Source organism: Carassius gibelio, chromosome A7 (assembly GCF_023724105.1).
Source record: "Carassius gibelio isolate Cgi1373 ecotype wild population from Czech Republic chromosome A7, carGib1.2-hapl.c, whole genome shotgun sequence".
In the NCBI taxonomy this organism is placed as follows: domain Eukaryota; kingdom Metazoa; phylum Chordata; class Actinopteri; order Cypriniformes; family Cyprinidae; genus Carassius; species Carassius gibelio.
Genome location: NC_068377.1, coordinates 5012041 through 5031711, shown reverse-complemented (window position 1 = coordinate 5031711; position 19671 = coordinate 5012041).

Here is a 19671-nt window from a genome sequence, read left to right as displayed (position 1 = left end):
GCTGGACAGTCAAGCACACCAACACCATGGTCATTTAAGCAACTTTTGGTGTTTTTGGCAGTGTGGGCAGGTGCCAAATTCTGCTGGAAAATGAAATCAGCATCTTCAGAAAGCTGGTCAGCAGAAGGAAGCATGAGAAGCTCCAAAACTTCTTGGTAAATGGGTGCAGTGACTTTGGTTTTCAAAAAACACAATGGAGCAACACCAGCAGATGACATTGCATCCCTTAACACTGGACTTCAAGCTACTTGGGCTATGAGCTTCTCCACCTTACCTCCAGATTCTAGGACCTTGGTTTCAAATGAAATACAAAACTTGCTCTCATCTGAAAAGACAATTTTGGACCACTGGGCAACAGTCCAGTTCTTCTTCTCCTTAGCCCAGGTAAGACGCCTCAGGAGTGTCTTAACAAGAGGAATACGACAACTCTATCCAAATTCCTTGACACATCTGAAAATACACCACAACAAATCCTCTGAATGGCAGGACTATCTTTTTATTTGACCAATGCAGTCAAATGAAATGCTAGGAAACTTATTTGAAAACAGTTATTTTTATTTTATTTATTTCTTTATTTTTGAAATTGTGTTTGGTGAAGAAATTACACATTCCACTTTCTCATTCTCATATTTTTCTTCAGAGAAAAAAAAAAGACTCATGTGTATCTCCTTCAAAAAATAACTCAACAATGTCACACACAGCACTCTTTGAATGCATTATTTCTGCATGGTGGGATTGCAGAACAAAAATAACAAAGCAGAAAGAATGAACTGATTGTAAAATCTGCAGATTTATTAAAGCAGTGTGGATTGGTGATATAGCAATGCTTTGATATTAACGAACAGCCAAATGTTCGACCAACACATCTGAAGAACCAAAAACAGTTTTTTTTTTTTCACTAATCTGGTCAGGAACTGGCAAAACTGTAAAATCGTCTTTTCTGCCAACAGGCCTGGCAGAACGTATTTGAGTGTAAAGTAATTTGCCATTCAAGTATTCTCTCTGATGAGAAAAGGCCCGGCGGTGAGTGGTTTCGCCATGCTTTTCGCTGGCCTGAAGACAAGCTGTCTGCCTGCTGAAATCTCCCAAGCTCAAATAGTCAAGTGGATATAGACAAAGACAAAGAGAGGCTTTGCAATTCTCAGAGAACTCAGCAAATTCCAAAAGATCAGGAAGCACCACGTCACTTTGCCTCAGAGCAGTCTCTACATTATGAAGTTTAATCCCCTCTGATCTGCATCAATAATTACTATGGCAGAAGCAACTGCTCGCCTTCCATTACCGCTAATTATAACTCTGCCATTGATAATCCTTTTAATAATCATCAGATTGGCCCGGCATTGAAGGCTGGCTATGGATAATGAATGCTGGGGGTGGAGTGAATTATAATGGTACTGTTCACCTTCTCACAGCAAAATATTCATGTGTGTTTGAGCAAAGTTCTGAATAATGGCGGCATCAACGCGCAGCTTGAAAACGCATTTGTGTTTGTGTGTGTGCGTTTAGCCACGGCACATCTCACCTACACATTCGTGCATGCTGTTTATTTGCACATATGAAATCGCACAAAAACAACAGACGGTGTGTGCCGAGCTTAAAGACAGCCTGTTGAGGGAAACCTTGTCAACAAACTTTCACTAGAGACAGACTGAGCATAAGACAAAGCGAAAGTCAGAGAAAGAGATGGATGTGTAGAAAGAAAAAAGAATGGAAGAAGGTCTTGGCCAGAGCTGTCCCTCTCCAGAGCAGCATAAATTGATCTATTAAGTCCCCTCCATCTCTCCCCGTTCCCTCGCATCCTTTCTCTCATATCCATCTCTTTCTATCCGGGAGCTGCTGGGAAAATCTGATTACTTTATACATGAGGCTGGACTGAAGGTGGTGGGCAGACACAGATAAAAAGGCGGAGGAGAGATTGGGTGAGGAGGTGAGCTGAAAGATGCAAATCAGCTGCTGGAGAGAGAGATGAGTGAAATCCAAGCATCACAGCCCCAGCCGAGCAAAGTGGCCACCAAAACATGAAAACATTCACACAACAACAGTATGGACAATGAGTGACTCTGTTTTCTACAACCTGCTCCCACGACAGTCAGATAGGCTACTAAATATTTAAAAGCAAACACACTAGGGTTAAAAAAAAGGTTGTTGTTGTTGTTTCACTGCAGAGGCGGCACAGAAGTGGCGTTTAGATATAGATAAAAGTTGGCATGAATATATTTATATTGCAATTACAATTGAATTAATAATGCCATGAGATCTTCAAGTCTGGTTTCCTGATTTTGGGCTCCAGTGCATGGTATATGAAGCCTTTCTGTGTCGCACCATTTTAACTGCACCTGTCATTTGTGCTCCAGCTACTTTCTCTCCCTGTGCTCAAAGGGACCACTAACTAGAGCTGTCCGTCAGGCAGACCAGTGCTGGGCCGGGGTGGGGTGGGGTGTGGGGGTTAATGAGCCAGAGGCTGGGTTAGTGAGGGCTCACGCTGAGGAGGGAGTCCATCTTACCAGCCTTCGCCGTGGAGGAGAGGCGCTGCCTTGAAATGGCGCTGTGCATGCTCTCTTTCTCTCACACTTCTCCTAATATCGTTTCCCTTAATCTCACCCTTTCTCACCAGAGGGAACGTGTTATCTACCGCAAGGTGAGAATAGAACAATAGGGAAAAGAAAGGCACCTGCAGTTATAGCTAAAACAAATACACAAACTTTTATGCACACATACACAAACATAAGCGTATTCAGAATCATTTGAGCAGTCTTGCTCCCGCTGTTGCTTTATTATTTCATTAAGCATAAATCCTGTCAGTGATCTCCCACTCCCAGCCCAGCCGGGGCCTTCTTGCTCTAGAGTCAGCAGGTTAAATTATAATTTAATTACCAGGCCTTAGCTGAATAAGCTGCCTGGGAGCACTCGCCCCCCAGAATAATTTGAGAATATGGCATCTCTCTATCTCTCTCACTCGGTCTCGATCTAACTATCTATATTTCTATATCTCTGTCTATCTCTCAGTCTTTCTGATCCATGAGGTCCGGGACCCCAGAGGCCTCTCTCAATATCCCACCTAATTATGTCTCTCAAATCAGCCACGTATTACTACAAGAATAGCAGTAATTAAGTTGGATGGGGTGGTGTTTTTCACAATAATGTTTTGCAGAGTTCACTCAAGTTACCTACAGCACCATAAACAATTCCTCTTTTCACTGTGATACGGGACTGACATTTTAGGTAGCATCATAAGCCATCCAGTCCTTTCTATAGCCATCAAGAATATTAAAAAAAATTGCTAATAGAGGCAACCCTGACACAGATTGCTCAGCTTCATGAGCCCTATTGTCTTCGAGCTGAAACAATAAATGAGCAAGCGTGGGCATTTTAGTTTGTGCAGTACATTTGTTATTGGAAAACGAATTGTTTTAATCTGTGTTCTTTTAACTCATTGCTCTTTTGGCCTTCAGTTTCTCGCAGGAAGGTGTATTGTTATTTCGTTCCCTCATTGTAGAATTAAACATTGTTCATGCTAGCTCAAGCCTCATCCACCATTCAATTTCAAGGTCCGTCTTTGAAAATTCAAACCTCCTCAGCGTAGTGGATCAGCCAACACGTATCAGTATAAATATAATAATGAAGCAAAAACAGAATCATCTGGCTTTGAAAAGATAAGAGCAAACTCCATTTCACTTGGCTGCGTGTGCAAATGGGAATCAGGGGAAGGAAAGAGACCTTTAAACTGTACATATTCAAATTTTTGTCATAAACATCTTCAATAAAGTGTGCGTTCCGAGAGCTAGACAAACGCATGGCACCTGTTGAGGACACGGTTCGCTGGAGAATTTGCAATATGCTACACTAGCATCCTGAGATTCTTCAGACCAAGCAGAACTTTTAGCAGCACTCATAGAGTATGTAACTCTTTTCGTTTTTCCAAAAAAAAAAAAAAAAAGGTTTATATTCATTCCAAGTTTAAGACATTGTCTCCACATCTCCAGCACTACAAAAATCATGCTTTTAATCTTGCTTGCATGAGGCTGGCAGCAATAATTTCTTGGAAATCATTCGGAGAAAAAAAGCGAAGCGAAGCCGGCTACAATTGAGCATTTGGGCTCTGACGTTCATTTGGAATGACAGTGTCAATTAAGTTTATTTTATTGTAAACAGAAAAGGATATATTTTCCCCCTTGGCCTGCATTTATTAGCATGTAAATCCTGTGCAGCTAGATCACTTTTATAAGCTCCTGCCAAGTGCTCTTGAGCCAAGGATGTCTGATGAGAGGAATTATTTTCAAAGAAATATATAAATCATTAAAAGCTGTGGAAGACAAGGTGAAAATACCACGTAAGGCGCCTTCTCCAGGAAGAATGGTGTAATTTTCTTTGTGCTAATTTGACATCATAAAATTGTACATCGCAGCCCAAAAGGAGCACATTATACAGGGGCCCTTGGGAAATGTAATTTGGAGAAATCAAGGATCTAATTCAGTATATAATACCAAAGAAAAGTGGAAAAGTACTCATTTGCTATTCATACTGTCTTCCAAGCATAAGCACTCCCTTGGCTTTAACAAAGCCGTGTCAGAGCGAAATGCACTGTTAAAAACCTTTCTTAACATGAAAGAGGCCCTTTAAACACTTTGATTTTTTTTTCATTTTGAGACAAAGATAAGTAAACACAGGAGAGATAATGAATGGAGGGGAAAATGAGCGTTGTTGCTTTGCCCTGTTCAAGCTCAGAGACAATTGCAGCATTTTGGGTGAAATTGCAAGGGGACTGTGTCACCCCTCAACCCCCCTCCTCACCTCGCCCCCTCCTGGCCCTCTAATCCTCCAGTGAGAAGACAGGGCTCTCTCTGTCCATGCGGACCCCCCACCCAGAGGGACCCTACCAAGGCAAATTAGACCAGAGGGGTGCCTTTTGTTTCGGAGCACTCTGTGAGGAGGAGAAAAAAATCCAAATTATTTCTCAAGCTAGAGCAATTTGACGTGCTGTGATAACTACTCTGCAAGAAACTTCTTTGACAGTATTGAAAAAGAAGATTTTCCAGCCATAAAATACACCCTTTGCTTTAAGAACCCTCGGCGGTCACAAAAGCCCCCCAAACTCATTAGGCTGTTTAATTACACCACCTTTTATTTTTGCTCACTCCGTCTCTCATCTTTATCAAAACAGGGGTGCAAAGACTGGCCCCATTTGAGGCAGTTATGAGGCTCTCAATAGAACTCTTCCAGGGTCCGTCTTTCAAGCTCTCCTCTCGTTTTTTGCTCTTTGCCTCACCGTCTTTCGCTTTCCCCCCCCCCCCGTGTCTCTCACTTTTGTTGTGTTGGCCGTGTGTATGGGCACCCCACCACAGTGAAGTGACGTTGTACTCCAGGGAAGGAGAGATGTTTGACTACTCTTCTCTAGCTGCTCTCCAGTAGTGCTGTTTGGACAAGGGCCTGGTCAGTGTCTGAATGTGTAATCAAAGAGCAAACAGACCGGTCCCCAACAAAAAGAGAAAGAAAAAAAAGATGGAAAAAGAAAAGCTTTTCACTCTGAGTGACTTGACAGATGGAGAAATGCATTTTATATGCAAATGGGAGCCACTCGTGCTTTAGTACCGGTGATTGATCTGGGGCTTTACAAATGTAAAACTCATAATTAATAGAGCAAATTATCTTCAGAAGAGTGAAATCTCTTCTTGGCAGTATTTTGTGAAAACAGTTTATCTTCCCTTTGTCAAGTTCTCTTATTAATCTAATTCAAGGACTTCATTGTAGTAGATGTTAGCAAATATTAAATATTAAAATGATTTAAGCTGTGATTCGTTTATTTTCTGTCTTCGCTGTGCTTTTTTGCTTCACTTAATGGTCTCAAAATATTATGAAAATTATAGTTTATCAGGGTAGTACTTATTATAGTTATCAGGGGTTTATATACAACACAAGTGCTCTGAATTTTTTATTTTTAAATTAGATTTTCTTTCCTGAATCGTGCCATGATCCCAGTGAAATAACAGAGAATGATGGTACTGTATATGGTATAGCCTGCATTGGGTCATTTTGACTTCTGGCCCTAGCCATTTTAATATTATCATATTCATGGAAAATTGTGAAGTTAAGAAGTTTGTATTAAGATGTGTTTAAACGTCAGTTTCTACTTTTATTCAGCAAAGATGCAGTGTATAGTTCAAAAGTTAGATTAAAGAGAGTTGTAATGTTGCAAAAGATTTTACTTTTATTTCAAATAAATTCTGTTCTTTTGAAATTTCAATTCATCAAAGAATCCTGAAAAAAATTAAATATTATTACATATATACACACTGTATATGTATGTATGTATGTGTGTTTGTGTATGTGTATATATTTGTATAGGTATATCATTATATATATATGTATATATGCAAATAGAAAGCAATTTTATTTTAAATCAAAATCAAAATGATATTTCACAATATTACTGTTTTTCTACTTTATTTTTTTATCAAATAAATGCAGTCTTTGTAAGCCTAAGAGACTTTCTTTAAAAGGTTTTTTTTTTTTTTTTTTTTTTACAGCAACATATATTTAGTTATATTTTATTTTTACTTTTACTTTACTTTTATTTACTTATTCACATATATTGAAGTATAGCTGGACTTGAGGGTGCACAATTCTATAAAACTTATCAAAATAACTGTCCAGTTGGACATTTATTGAACAGCAGCTTGTGTTGTATCAGTCCTGCTTAACTTGTTTCATCTTGAAGCAGCTATTGGTCATTCTTCTCATGATTAATGCTATCCCATGGGCAAACATCTCCATTATCTAAGCACGTCATCCTTTGTCATGTTGTCAGGACCAAACAGTCTTCAGCACCAAACAGGAAATTTGACTTTTGCAGATCAACTTACAGCATCTGCACACCCCCTCTTACCTTCTGTACGAACACACACAGAAAGAATAACCTGGCACATGGACCATCTGTCCGTCTGAATTCAATTAATAATTCCCTCCACTTTAAGCATACACACTTGTCTCTAACAAAGATGTAATGTACTGTATATACATCTTAAATGACAGATCAGTCCCAATTCAGTTAGTATTGAGGGGCGGTACAGTAGTTCTGATTCACACTGATGGTTCAGTTAATTTGTTTTGTCCATCTGCCAATACTCATGAAGGCACATTATCAATAAAGTCACCTAGAACTCTATTGATACAATTAAAAGGAAAGGAATCCATACTCGCACCCCTTCTTCTCTCTACCTCTTCACTGCCTCAATTTTTCTCTTTTCCTGCTCCTCTCTTTCTTTTGCTCATGTTCAGCCAAGCGCATACAGGATATTAGCTCCTCTCTTGGCAAATTTGCTTTTCACATCTTTTTCTTTCTTCTTCCTCTTCCAGTTCTTGGAAGGACTTGTTATTGAGCTTAGTGTCCACAAATGCCATTGATCCGAGCCGCCACTCCGATCCATACCCAAGAGCTTTAACACCCTCTCAGCATGTAAGTAATACTAATCCCGTTCAACTTGTGGAGCCATTGATTTTATAGATCTCCCCCGAAAGTTGTGATGATGATATATCATTGTTAAATTTGGTAGAACAAACTGCTTTGCCAATCTATCGATGTGCGCATGGGTGAGGATTCAAATGGTGCACTGACTTTTTCAATATCTCTGTGTCAGGTGTGACATGTATTTTTCACTTCTTTGGTCTCTTTGTGTTTTTTGGGGCTGCAGCGGTCCTTAGTTGTCAGAATTTTGTTCCTGTTTTGCCCCCATAGTCCTTCCTGTGTCTCTTTATTTGGTTATGTTCCTATCCTTGTTTAGTTTAATTAGTCTTCCCTTACACCTGTGTTTCTCCAATCATCCCCTGTATAAAAGTCCTAGTCGGTTCAGCTTGTCTTTACCAGGTCTACTTGTTGGATGTTCTGTATTCCCCTGTGATTCCTTGACTAAAGACTTTTGCCTGTACTCCAGGTTTCTCTCTCATTCCTCCCACAGTGAATTGTGACAGAAGACCAGACCAAGGCAGTTAACTCTGTTTGTTTCCCTTCAATTTGTTTTCCAGTTTTTCCCATTCCTTTTGTTTCCGTTGCGTCCCATGGATCCCATCCTTCGCCCAGAATAACTCTTCCTCCTGCTTGAGCAGAGGGAGAAATCGCTCGGGGGCCTACATCAGACTGTTCATGGTCCTGGCAAGCCTGACCAACTACCCGGATGATGTGCTCCGTGCCTTATACGACACCATTCGAGGACGGTCTCCGTGCTAATTTCACCACCTTTGTGTGAGCTATTCCTGACCCAGAGCATCAGCCTGAGCCCACCGATGACAGAGCCATTTCCCACCGCAATCTGCGAGCCAGTACAAGTCCAAGCGACTGAGCAGAGGATCACCCTCAGAAGTTGAGCCCAACCCGTGAGAACAGTTGCAAGAGCTGGCGACAATGCCCAGCATGAGGGAGTAAGCCATGGATGGTGTGAGCGCGGAGAGGAGCTCCACCTCCTGCAGCGCAGCTGAGGTTGAGCTGAGTATGGAATGCTGAAAGGGCCAAAGCAAGGAGGGGGATCTAAAAGACTGGGACTTTGACCTGGAGATTGACCTGTCTCCTCCCGTCTCTCTGTCATCTCCACTAGTCGCATCCAGCCCTCCTTCGTCCTTGGTTCCCTCATCCAGCCCTGAGGGGGCTTCCGGTCCTCCAGTGCCTGCTCCTCAAAAGTGCCCTCCGGTGCCTACTCCTCGAAAATACCTGCCCTCCCACCCACTCCAACAACAAAGCTCTTCTGAGATTTAATTTACTATTTTTTGTACTTTTTTAGTTTTCAAAATATATAGACTATAGTTGATCAGAATGACTAGATACGAATATTTCTGCAGTAACATATTCATATTAATGCATTTTAATCACCAACCATTTAAAAAAGAAACATCTTTGTTATATTTGAGGAAAAGTACAAAAGGAAAAATCATCAGCTGTGTGTAAGAGGCCTTCAAATATTCACTTTGACAATAGAGGACCTTGAAAGTTGAGAATCACTGTGCTAGAATATTTCAGTTTGAGGTTCAGTATAACAAATCATATAAAAATATTCCAGAATCAGCCCTGTTGATGAAATGTCCATTTTTGAAGGTGTTATTTATTATGTGAAATTTGCATTATAGTAAGGGTCAATATGTTGGATTTCTGCTCAAACACTTCAAACACTTCTTTGCAATGACTTAAAAAGGGAGCATATCTGCCAGGAATGCCCTTTTTGTTTGGTTGTTTCACTAGAAGACAGAACAACCCCCTCACCCCCACCCAAATGACAATGTGCAACAAATACAACAACAAACCTAGTTAAGATCCCAGTTGATTAACAACACAAAGTATAGAGGTGACGAATAGTTAAAAAAATTCCTACAGCATTTGATACCTCCCTGGGCTACAGCGAGCAGAGAAACTTCACCGAAGACAGTATCTCCTCACCATACACACCTCAGAAAACAGAAAACCTGTGAGATGAATGTTTACCATGGAAGCATCCCTCTTAATATGGCCAAGGTACACATGGGTAGTGATGTAGGGCCCGGACTTGAGGAGGGAGAGAGAACTAATGGGCTACGCAGAGATGCCTCTGTGCAGAGAAGAGCAGTGGCCAGACACAGCTGAGGGCCTCAGAGGAGAGAGACGCCTATTAGAGGAGGATAAGGGTCTATTGGAGGAGAAGCCTTATAATGCTGTACTGGGCACCAGCATTGGGCTGTGTATCAATTAAAGGGAGGAAAATATGACATGGAAGTTGAGATGGATTAAAAAAAGAAAAAAAAAAACTTGGCCGAGGGGCTGCAGCTTCCACCTGCTGTGATGCTCCAAAGGGAGGATGTTCATCACCCAGCAAATAATGTGCGAGAGATCGATGGTGTGTGTGTGTGTGTGTGTATGTGTGTTTAAGTGGAAGCATTGTTCAGGGTACTGTGGAAATGAGCAGCTATACCTCCTGGCATAGGGCAGCCTAAGTAAATGAAAAGAGGCCATCAAAATACAGAGAGAAAGAAAAAAATATAACATGTCAATGGGCCCGAGCCATGATGATGGCTAATGTATTTTTAATTCATCTTCAATTCCTTGCTCTTCCAGGCCTAAGGGCAATCACTCTGCCAGTTTCAGCGGCCTACATTTCCACTGTTAAAAGGGCATTAGATTGTGTGTGTGTGTGTGTGTGTGTGTGTCACTGTTGTGGACTGACCAAGGCTGCTCAATCTTTAATACTAAGCTTATTCAAATGGACACATGAAGGAAAGTCTAACAAAGCCAGTAGATAAAAAGATGTTTGGTCCACACTGGAACATTGCCAGCACTCTTTATTGAGTCTAAAGGCTCATAAGTGAAAACATAATGACATGCCCTTAAGTCAGTTAAATGTAGGGAATTAAACTGGTAGTATTAAATTATTTATCAGTCATGACATGGAAATAAGTAAGTGATTAGAACTCTGAATTTGGATCCTTAAAAAAAAAGTATCAGGTAAAGTAATGGTATAATAGCGCGGTACCACTTTATTTTACAGTCCTGTTCCTCATGTACATACTATGTACTTATTATAGTAATTACAATAACTATGTAATAACTAGGTACTAACCCTAAACCTAACCCTACACCATGTAGTTACCCTGTATTACCAGAACTTTCTTAGATAAAAACTGTAAATACACTATAAGTACATGTTCGTACACGTACTGTAAAATAAAGTGCTACCAATATAATATATAATATATGTCATTATGAATCTTTTTTTAACAGATTTTTTGGACATGGCATTACTATGTCAATAAATAAAGATATAAATACTTCTACTACTATTACTACTATTACTACTTATGATAATTATAATAATAATAAATTGCGTTAATGTGAGTGATAGAGTAGTAATTTGAGTGTTTGAATAAAATAAGAAACAAAAAGCTAATTTATATTTAAAACATAAATGTATATATATATAATATATATATATATATATATATATATATATATATATATATATATATATATATATATAAAATAAATGTTTTAATAATTTGATAAGTAATAATGGTTAACATTTTCAAATAAGAAATTAGCCATGCAATGTCACACTCTTTTCTCTTGCAAATGAGGCTGAAAAATAGGAAATTTGTTGATCTGACAGTTATTAAATCCGTGGCTTAGGCATAAGACTTTTCTTTATATAGGTGACATGTCACCCCGATGACAATTGCTAGTAAATAATAATGAGCCAAGTTGACACCTACCACTGATCTCTGGGCAGAAAGCAAGAGAAATGCACAATTTCTGTGGGTATGTGTGTACGTATTTTTGTTTGGGGTAGGATAACGCGATTTCCATTCCGCCTGTCGGCTCTGGAGACCTGGCTTTGTGAGGGCTGGTCAAGTGAAGTCGAGGCTCAGCCCCCTGTGGCCATTAGTGTGGACAGGAGACAACCCAATAAAGAAAGGATGTTTTGATGCACACAGGTCACTGCACAACTGCCAGTTACAACTCATCTCCACTTTTAACAGTGACGTGTGAGGGTGGGTTGGTACGGGCCTATGGGGGCTAATGGTACAACCTAATTATTGGACATTCTCCTGTGGTATTGCACAGATTCTGGAAGCTTCTACGGGAGCAGGCTATTGCTAGTTGCATAAGACCACAGCCGTGTAAGGGTGAAGATGGGAGTTTGACCATGCAACAGAGTGAATTTACTTTGGCAAACTTCTCCAGGGCCACTTTGGGAAAAAAGAGAGAACTGAGCGCACAGGGTGCACAGGCAAGGCGGCAATCTTTATGTCAGCTGTTATATTGTTAATGCGTTGTTTTCTGTTTATTAATACACTGTGCATATACACACACGCACACTGCCTGCCCGCTCTGATGTTTCCCTGCCATTTCCTTTGGCACGCAGAAGTGCATTTTAAAAGATTCTGAGAAGAGAAAGCAAACAGTGAATCTTTAAGGATTTGACTTGCAAAAAGCACCTCATATATTGTTTATGAAAAAAGCACCCCTCCATCTCCCATCTGCCCCCAGCATGTTAGTTTGTTTTATTTTCTTATTTTTAGATCCATGCACTAGTTAGGGGAGAGGCACACTTGTCTGTGTACATCTACCTCGATGAAGACAGACTGCGTCCTCATCTGTCATTTCATATAAGAGGAGTCAAAACGCTTCCATTCAGGTTAAAGATTCCTCTGTGACATTCCCAATTGAGTCAACTGATTTTCTTTTCTCTTACTTCTTTTACGGAACTAGGGGTGAAAGACAATGGAATTCCTGAGCGTGTGTAACTGTAATGATAAAACAGAAAGGAGGAAAAAAAAGAGAATTAAAAGAGAATCTGTCAAGCGGGTGTCAACTCCCTCCACTTGGCAGAAAACCTCTTAAGAGAGGAGAAAAGAGAGCAGGAAAATTACCCTCCGTAATTGGCATGTTGATCAAAGACAGCGATGGCAGCCGAACAATAAAACCTTTAATTTATCAGAATTCATTATGAGCTACTGTTGTAATGCCAAGATACATTAGAATAAATAGAGACGGAGAATCAAAGGCTCTTCTGTTAGATGGTTTTGTTGACTGCTCTCGTTTCGAGACGCTCGTGAAGGTGACAGTTTAAGGGTGGTGGCACTGGTGCTGGTGGTGGGGGGTTACTTACATACCTGATTACACTTCATACTAATCATGACCTTGACAGGTAAACATGACATTCAGCATTGCCCTATTAATATGGATGTGTGCTGGCTGTTCAGTGTCTGCTTGCTGACTGGAAAGGGCACAAGAGAGGGGAACTGTCAGAGTGGGGCCTGGGGACTGTGTTCCATGTGAGCGCTAGCTGATGGTGGAGCCCCTCTGTCTACACCAGATAAATGGACACCTTCCAGCTGGGTTGTCATCTCTGGACCTACGGTGAGCAATATTGAGAGGCAAGCCTGTTTATTATTCATCAGTCTAGGCCTAGAGTCAAGACAGCGATAGAGTGACGGAGATGCATCACTGTAAAAATAACCATTCTGGGGTTCTTCAAGACTGGTGAAACCTTCTGTAAAAACTCTAGTTTCCCAAATATCCTGTTTCAGGGGTGTTAAATCCTGCTCCTGGAGGGCCATCATCCTGAAATTTAGCTACTAACAAACTTGAACCACCTAATTAAGGTTTTCAGGATTGCTAAAAACTCCCAGGCAAGTGTGTTGGGGAAAGTTGGAGCTACACTCTGTAGAACAATGATACTTCAGGAGCAGGACTGGACCTTCCTGTTGTATTTGGTAACTCAAGATGGAGAAAAATGTACAATACCAGAGGATCCGTCACTAGAGTTGCAGGACATTTTGGGTTTTGTTTTGTAAATTGCCTTAATGGGATCAAATAACTGCATCCATATTCCAGCATCTTGTGGAAAGCTTGGCTGTAGTTTATTGCTCCCAATATGCTTTTGACCGTACAGCAGTTTTGTAGTCTAGACCAGCTAATTCAAGTATGAGTCCATGCTGAGACCTAAGTAGGTTGAGTTAAAGTCAAGACCGAGACCAGAAGAGAGTTGAGTCAGAGTCAAGACAGAGAACTAATTAATTCAGACAAATAGCCTTTCTTTAAGGTAAATGAAGCACTTCAAGTATTACGCAAATATGCTCCGTACCAGAAAAAATGATAGCACAGAGTGGATCATATGCACGAGTCGGCACAGATGACTGATGGCTTTAGATTGAGTCAAGACTGAGTTCAAATGCTCCCGAGTCCATTACAAGGCCAAGACCATGAAAATATGGACTTGAGTAATAGTCTACAATGTTGTATTTAGTGTTGTAGTCTGTAGTACTACAACACTGCCAGATAGCTCACCTTCTAAAGGAAAACAAGGCCATAAAACTAACCTTCAAAAGGAAAATGGGTAAGAATGGGTAAGTAAAGTTGCTTTGAAATTATTTGTATTGTGTAAAGCAATATACAAATAAACTTAAATTAAATGTAATTGAGTTGAACGGGATCAGAAAATGACACCAGCCAGACTTGCGTGGTCTACAAAAGAATCACTGAGCAATATGTTGGAGCATATGCACTTCCCACCCACCCTGTATGTTTAATCTAATCAAATGTGCACTGTTCAGGTGTATTTCCTTTCTACTAAACCATGCCTCATTCACCCCGGCGAAGTCGTAAAATCGTTCAGGACACAAATTGGTAATGATCGCAATAACCGAGCTCTCCGTTGAGCCATTCACAAACCTCAAACAGCTTGTTGTGAGAGTCATCATGTAGGGCCAGCTGGGACAGCTTTCTGTTCACAAATACATTACTGAGCATCAATTAGACTGATTCTTCACACTGGCCCTGACTGTTGACATTAATCAGAAAATGAGAGATGAGCCCCTTAAAAAAATAACAATAGGTTTACTGTTGGAGTAGTATGTATGGAGACAGTATGGATGCTAGAGGATATTGCTATTCCCTTCTAGAGACAACGTCCCCCACCTCTTATATTACCTTCTCTTCCTGATTTCACCTGCATTGTCTCGGTGTGTTATTCTCCCTTTCTGTTATTTTTCTCTGTCTCTCCTGCTCACGCTCAACGTACCACTCACATGGTAGCAAATACACAGATAAGATGGTTTCCATAAACACAGCAGAAATCTCTCGCATGCATCCTTCATGAACCTCCTTTGTCAATTGTCAAGTGCAAGACTCGCTCTGGTTACAGACTCTCTGATTAGCTTAGACAGGCAATTCAGGTTTTTTTTATTTATTTTTTTATGGCCAGGTATATAGATGGATATTAAGGGTGATAAATGGCACAGCCAAAGAGGCCCCAGCCTATTATAAGACAGAGAGTTCAAAGGTCAGAAGATTAAATTAATCAGATACGGAAGATGCATACTACCTTTAGACATCAATATGACTATTATAGAAGTCAGAATAAAAAGTGTGAACTAAAATATGATAAATAGCGTATCTTTTAAGCTCTGTTCAGTTAGTTCTAGTGCTTAAATATGATTGGTTGAGCAGTGTTTCAAAAGTGCTGATAAGTTTTGGGGCTTCATTTGAAATCAGAAGCTTCATTACTATATAGTGTGCAAAAAACAGCATGTGACAAAAGAAGTATGTCCGAATAGACCGTATTCTTAAAAGAGTAACCAAAAAAAGTATTTGGATGAGCTACTATTTCTGATGAGATTCTGAAGCATGTATACGATGGATACTTAACTATTCCATGAGGATACAGGAGAGGATTTGTGAATAGCGTGAAGTAATGCAACTGCCGTGTGATGACAAGGAGAATGTAATTTGCACAGGACATAGTTTTTTAGTGTTCACAAAATAATTACTTATTCAAAATAAGTCCCTCCTTCAGAGAAAGGCTTTGGGCTTTTTGTGGGTCGTGTCATCCTGCTTGTCTGCATTAGTTCCAGTGTGTAAGTGGGGGAAATTTTACAAGTTGCATAGTTATGCCACTTTCAAGTGCTGAAAAGAGATTCTTTATGAGCGAGTCTCTGAATCATTCACGTATTCATTCGATATATGAAAAAAATAATAATAATAATAATTCAGAAACAAAACAGGTGACCAGTAGAATGAATCAGCAAATGATTCAATGACAATACTTTATTACAGTAAGTACAGTTGCTACGTTACATATCATATCATGTTATGTGTTTGTGTGTGTTCATAGTTAAATACAGACCAATTATCCAATTTATTTTAATAAATTATTTTATTAAATAATAATAAGAAGAAGAATGTTTAATGCCACAGCAAAACCCTGTGTTAAACAGTTCTCAGTTATCAAATGATCCTAATCCATATAGAAAAAATTATTGAAATGAAGTAGATTCACTTTACAAGATTGACCATTAGTGATGGCACTTGCAGTTAACAAGCAGAATCACTGAAGATAAAGATGAACGGGAAAAAAAGAGAAGAGACGAGACGAGCAGACAGCACAACTACAACTGACTCAAGGCTTCTAGATGAAATCAACTGCAAATGAAATTTTGAACTTTCATTATCAAGAGCTCTTTATTAACAATAGCATTTCTTATAACCCTATTTTTGAACAAACTATTTATGATAATGTTATTATTTTGGTTTTCTGTTTTATTTTCTTTGTAGTGTACACAAGCTCTTTTCAGCTGATTTCAACTGATTTGTGCACAGATCATTTGAAGCAGAACATAAATATATTAAAATATTTACAATATTTCAAAAATTATTAGATTTGTTCCTTTTTCTTTTTTTTTACTCAAGACTTCAGATAAAATTGATTAATAATATAATCATCTAAAACGTTCAGTCCCACTGTCAACAGAGGGAGCTAAAGTAATTACAAAGTTATAATTATATATTACAATAAATCATGTTTTAATCTTTTATGGTTTCTGCCTCATTAATCTATTAAATATAGAAATATGCTAGCAAAAACAATGCTTGTCCCCAAACACACTACTTGGATACAGACAACTGACCTACTCACTCTCTTCAAGACCGTGCTGGTGAACAGGCCAGACCAGCATTATACCAGAACTAACCAGCCTAAACCAGCCTAAACCAGCCTGGACCAGTATGGAATTCATGCTGGTTTATGCTGGATTCTTCAGCAGGATTGTTACTCCATAGCTCCTAGAAAATGGCCCGAGCAGTCTTTACTAGTTATAATGTGATGGTTTTGAATTAGTAATGGAGGGATGAACACATCCTTTGAAGGTGCACAGTAACTAGAAATGGCTTCATAAGGTAACAACTTCACATTTTCACTTTGTAGTATACATTAACACATGCCAATACTTCAGAGTAGATCAAAGTCCATGAGTGCATGTTCTTTTTTCTAATCCATCCTCAGATGTTTCTGGGTGTTACTGTAGGGGTCACCCACTCTCATCTAGACATGCTATGACTGACACCGAGCCTGGAAAGATCCCCAAAGTCCTGCCTGTGGGTGGACACACATGCACACAAACCCATCTCCATCAAACATGAAACACGTAAGTGCTTCCTGAAGACGGACAACAAGCCTGAGATCTAATTTTCACTCCTCACTAACTGTAAATGATGTCCAGGGCTGCAGGTGCATGCACAGGGTAGGGCATCCGAAAGGCAGAGTCTGAGACATGTGTCTAGGGAAGACTGTGAGTCTTATACCCTGCACCCTCCATCTGGAGGTGGAGGCCCTTGGTCAGCTTCCCAGCATTAAGACATGTGTGCTGAGGAGGGCAACTCTACCAGTCAGAACTGGCAGGTATAATTGCACTGAAAATCACTGTAAATCTGCTCCAGAAGGATCTCGGGGCATGGGGATGTCAGCAGCTGTCCCATGCGGTGAAATATGTTAAGAGCAGAGCCGAGCACGTTACACACACACCCACACACACACGCTAGACAGATGAAGCTGTTGGGCTGATTCTGCAGGTTTTCCTCTTGGCATGGAATCCACTCAGCTGAGAAGATATTTCCTCATTAGCCAGCCTCAGCTTCAGACAGCTGTGGGGCTTGGAGCAAAGAGGAAGAGTGTGCATGAGAGAGGGAGGGAAAGTGAAAAGGCGAACAAAAGATAAAGGAAGAAGATATACTAGAAAATATAAGTCAGTGTGATTGCAATAAAGGGCGTTCTGGGATGTATGCTAGAGCATGGAGGTGAACGCTGTGGATGTTTGTTGGTAGGCCTACTTTAAATCCAGCCATATATTATATACTATGGGGTCCAGTGAAGGCCCAGGCAGTCTGCAGTACAGGCTGTATCCTAGAGAAGATAGGGGATACTGGAGGAGATAAATCACTAAGAGCCTCACCTTGGGTCAGCAATCACACCAGAGGCCACCGACAATCTGTATTTGAAGCACTGCCTCTGCACTTCCAGGGCCCTGCTCTCCAGCCCCACACACATATACTCGACCTGGTAGAGAACATTTCTAGCACTTGGTTATGCTTTAGCGTTTGGCATCTGATTCAGAAACGGCAACATCTCCCTCTTCACATTCAAATATTAGTTTGTCTGTACTGTTCATTGATTTATTAGAAAATAAGCTCACAATCACTTACAGAAAATCATATTATCTAATGCAATGAGTCCAAATCTGCCACCCATAGTAAAATGATAATATGCAGATAAGACGATTTACTGGCAAAAGTTTTTACACACTTCCATTCAAATGTTTGAGGGTTTTATTTATGTTTTTGAAAGAAGTCCCTTATGCTCACCAAGGCTGCGTTTCTTTGTATAAAAATACAGTAAAAACAGGAATACTGAGAAATATTATTGCAATTTAAAATAGCTATATTAATATATTTTAAAATGTAATTTATTCCTGTGTTGATCATCTGAATTTTTTTTCTTAGCATCGCCATTAAATATGCTCACCAAGGCTGCATTTATTTGAATAAAATTACAGTAAAATAACAGGAATATTACAAAATATTATTCCAATTTAAATATCTTTTAAAATTCATGTATTCCTGTGTTGGTAAAGCTGAATTTTCAGCTTCATTACTAACGATGTAATGTAATTATCATTAATTAAAATGGGCTGACCCCAAAATTTTAAATTACACTGTGTGTGTGCAATGCTCTGTATTTAGTGTAATAAGATTGAATTTTGAATTCTTAGAATAGAATAGCAATCCTGAAAAATGTAAGCAAGTAACTCTCCAGTGCTTGGCGATCATGCATCTCTTCATCAGTGCAGATTGCCAGGATGGGCGCAGTTTTCAGGAGGCAAAAGAAAAGAGCCTGTTCTTTATGTAACTCCCCTGCTGAGGTCGGAATGCTTGAGGAACATCAGGAATGCCGATATGGGCAGAAATGAAACATAAAGCAGGGAGGGAGAGGAAGTCACACAGACCAGGGCATCTCTGAACAGGAAATCTGGAGCTGGATCAGGGCCATATGTGACTGACAGATGGAGAATTGTTCAGAAGAAAAGGCATTCATATAAAATATACAGACTTGCATGACCCATCTATGTTGTTCTGGTCTGAGCCACATTCCTCAATGTCATCTGACCACCAGAAATATGATTAAACGCACATAATGACAATAATTTTCTTAAATTATGGAACATGGAGCCAAAAAATTATTCCTGACTGTCATGAGAACAGCACACATAATTATTTTTAAATTAGCTTTCAATAGCTCCACAGTCATAATTTCCCCTCTTTAAAAAATCTCTATTTTGAGACCACTGATTATATTTCCTTAAGCCCCCCTCTTAATTCAAGCCTGCCAATTTTCCTCCTTTTGACAAAACCAAAATTTGGAGGGAAATATTTAATCAGATGGTCATTTGTCCTAATTGTTATTTCAATGGGAAACGTAGAATGAGTCTATTTGTTCAAATGCTGAAGGGACATTCTCCTTACACTTCAGATATAACAAAATTACAGCAAACACGTTGTAAATAAAACATAATAAAAATTGATTGATAGATACTGCCAGTTAAAACAGTATTTTCCAAATTTTGTATATCTATAAAATATATCTAACACTACAGTAAGTTTCCATGCTAGAATTACCTTTTTATTGATATCTCTTTAAACGTCTATTTCTCCCAAAAGTCATTCACTTAACATTGTGTCGTTCCAACCCTATATGAGATTAGTCAATGTTTAATTTAGTTTCTTTACTATGAATAAAAACAGGACTATTCTCTTCAGAAGACTTTAAAACTCGACTTCAAAAGAATATGCATCATCTTTTCTATAATGTACCAACAGAATAGGGAGAG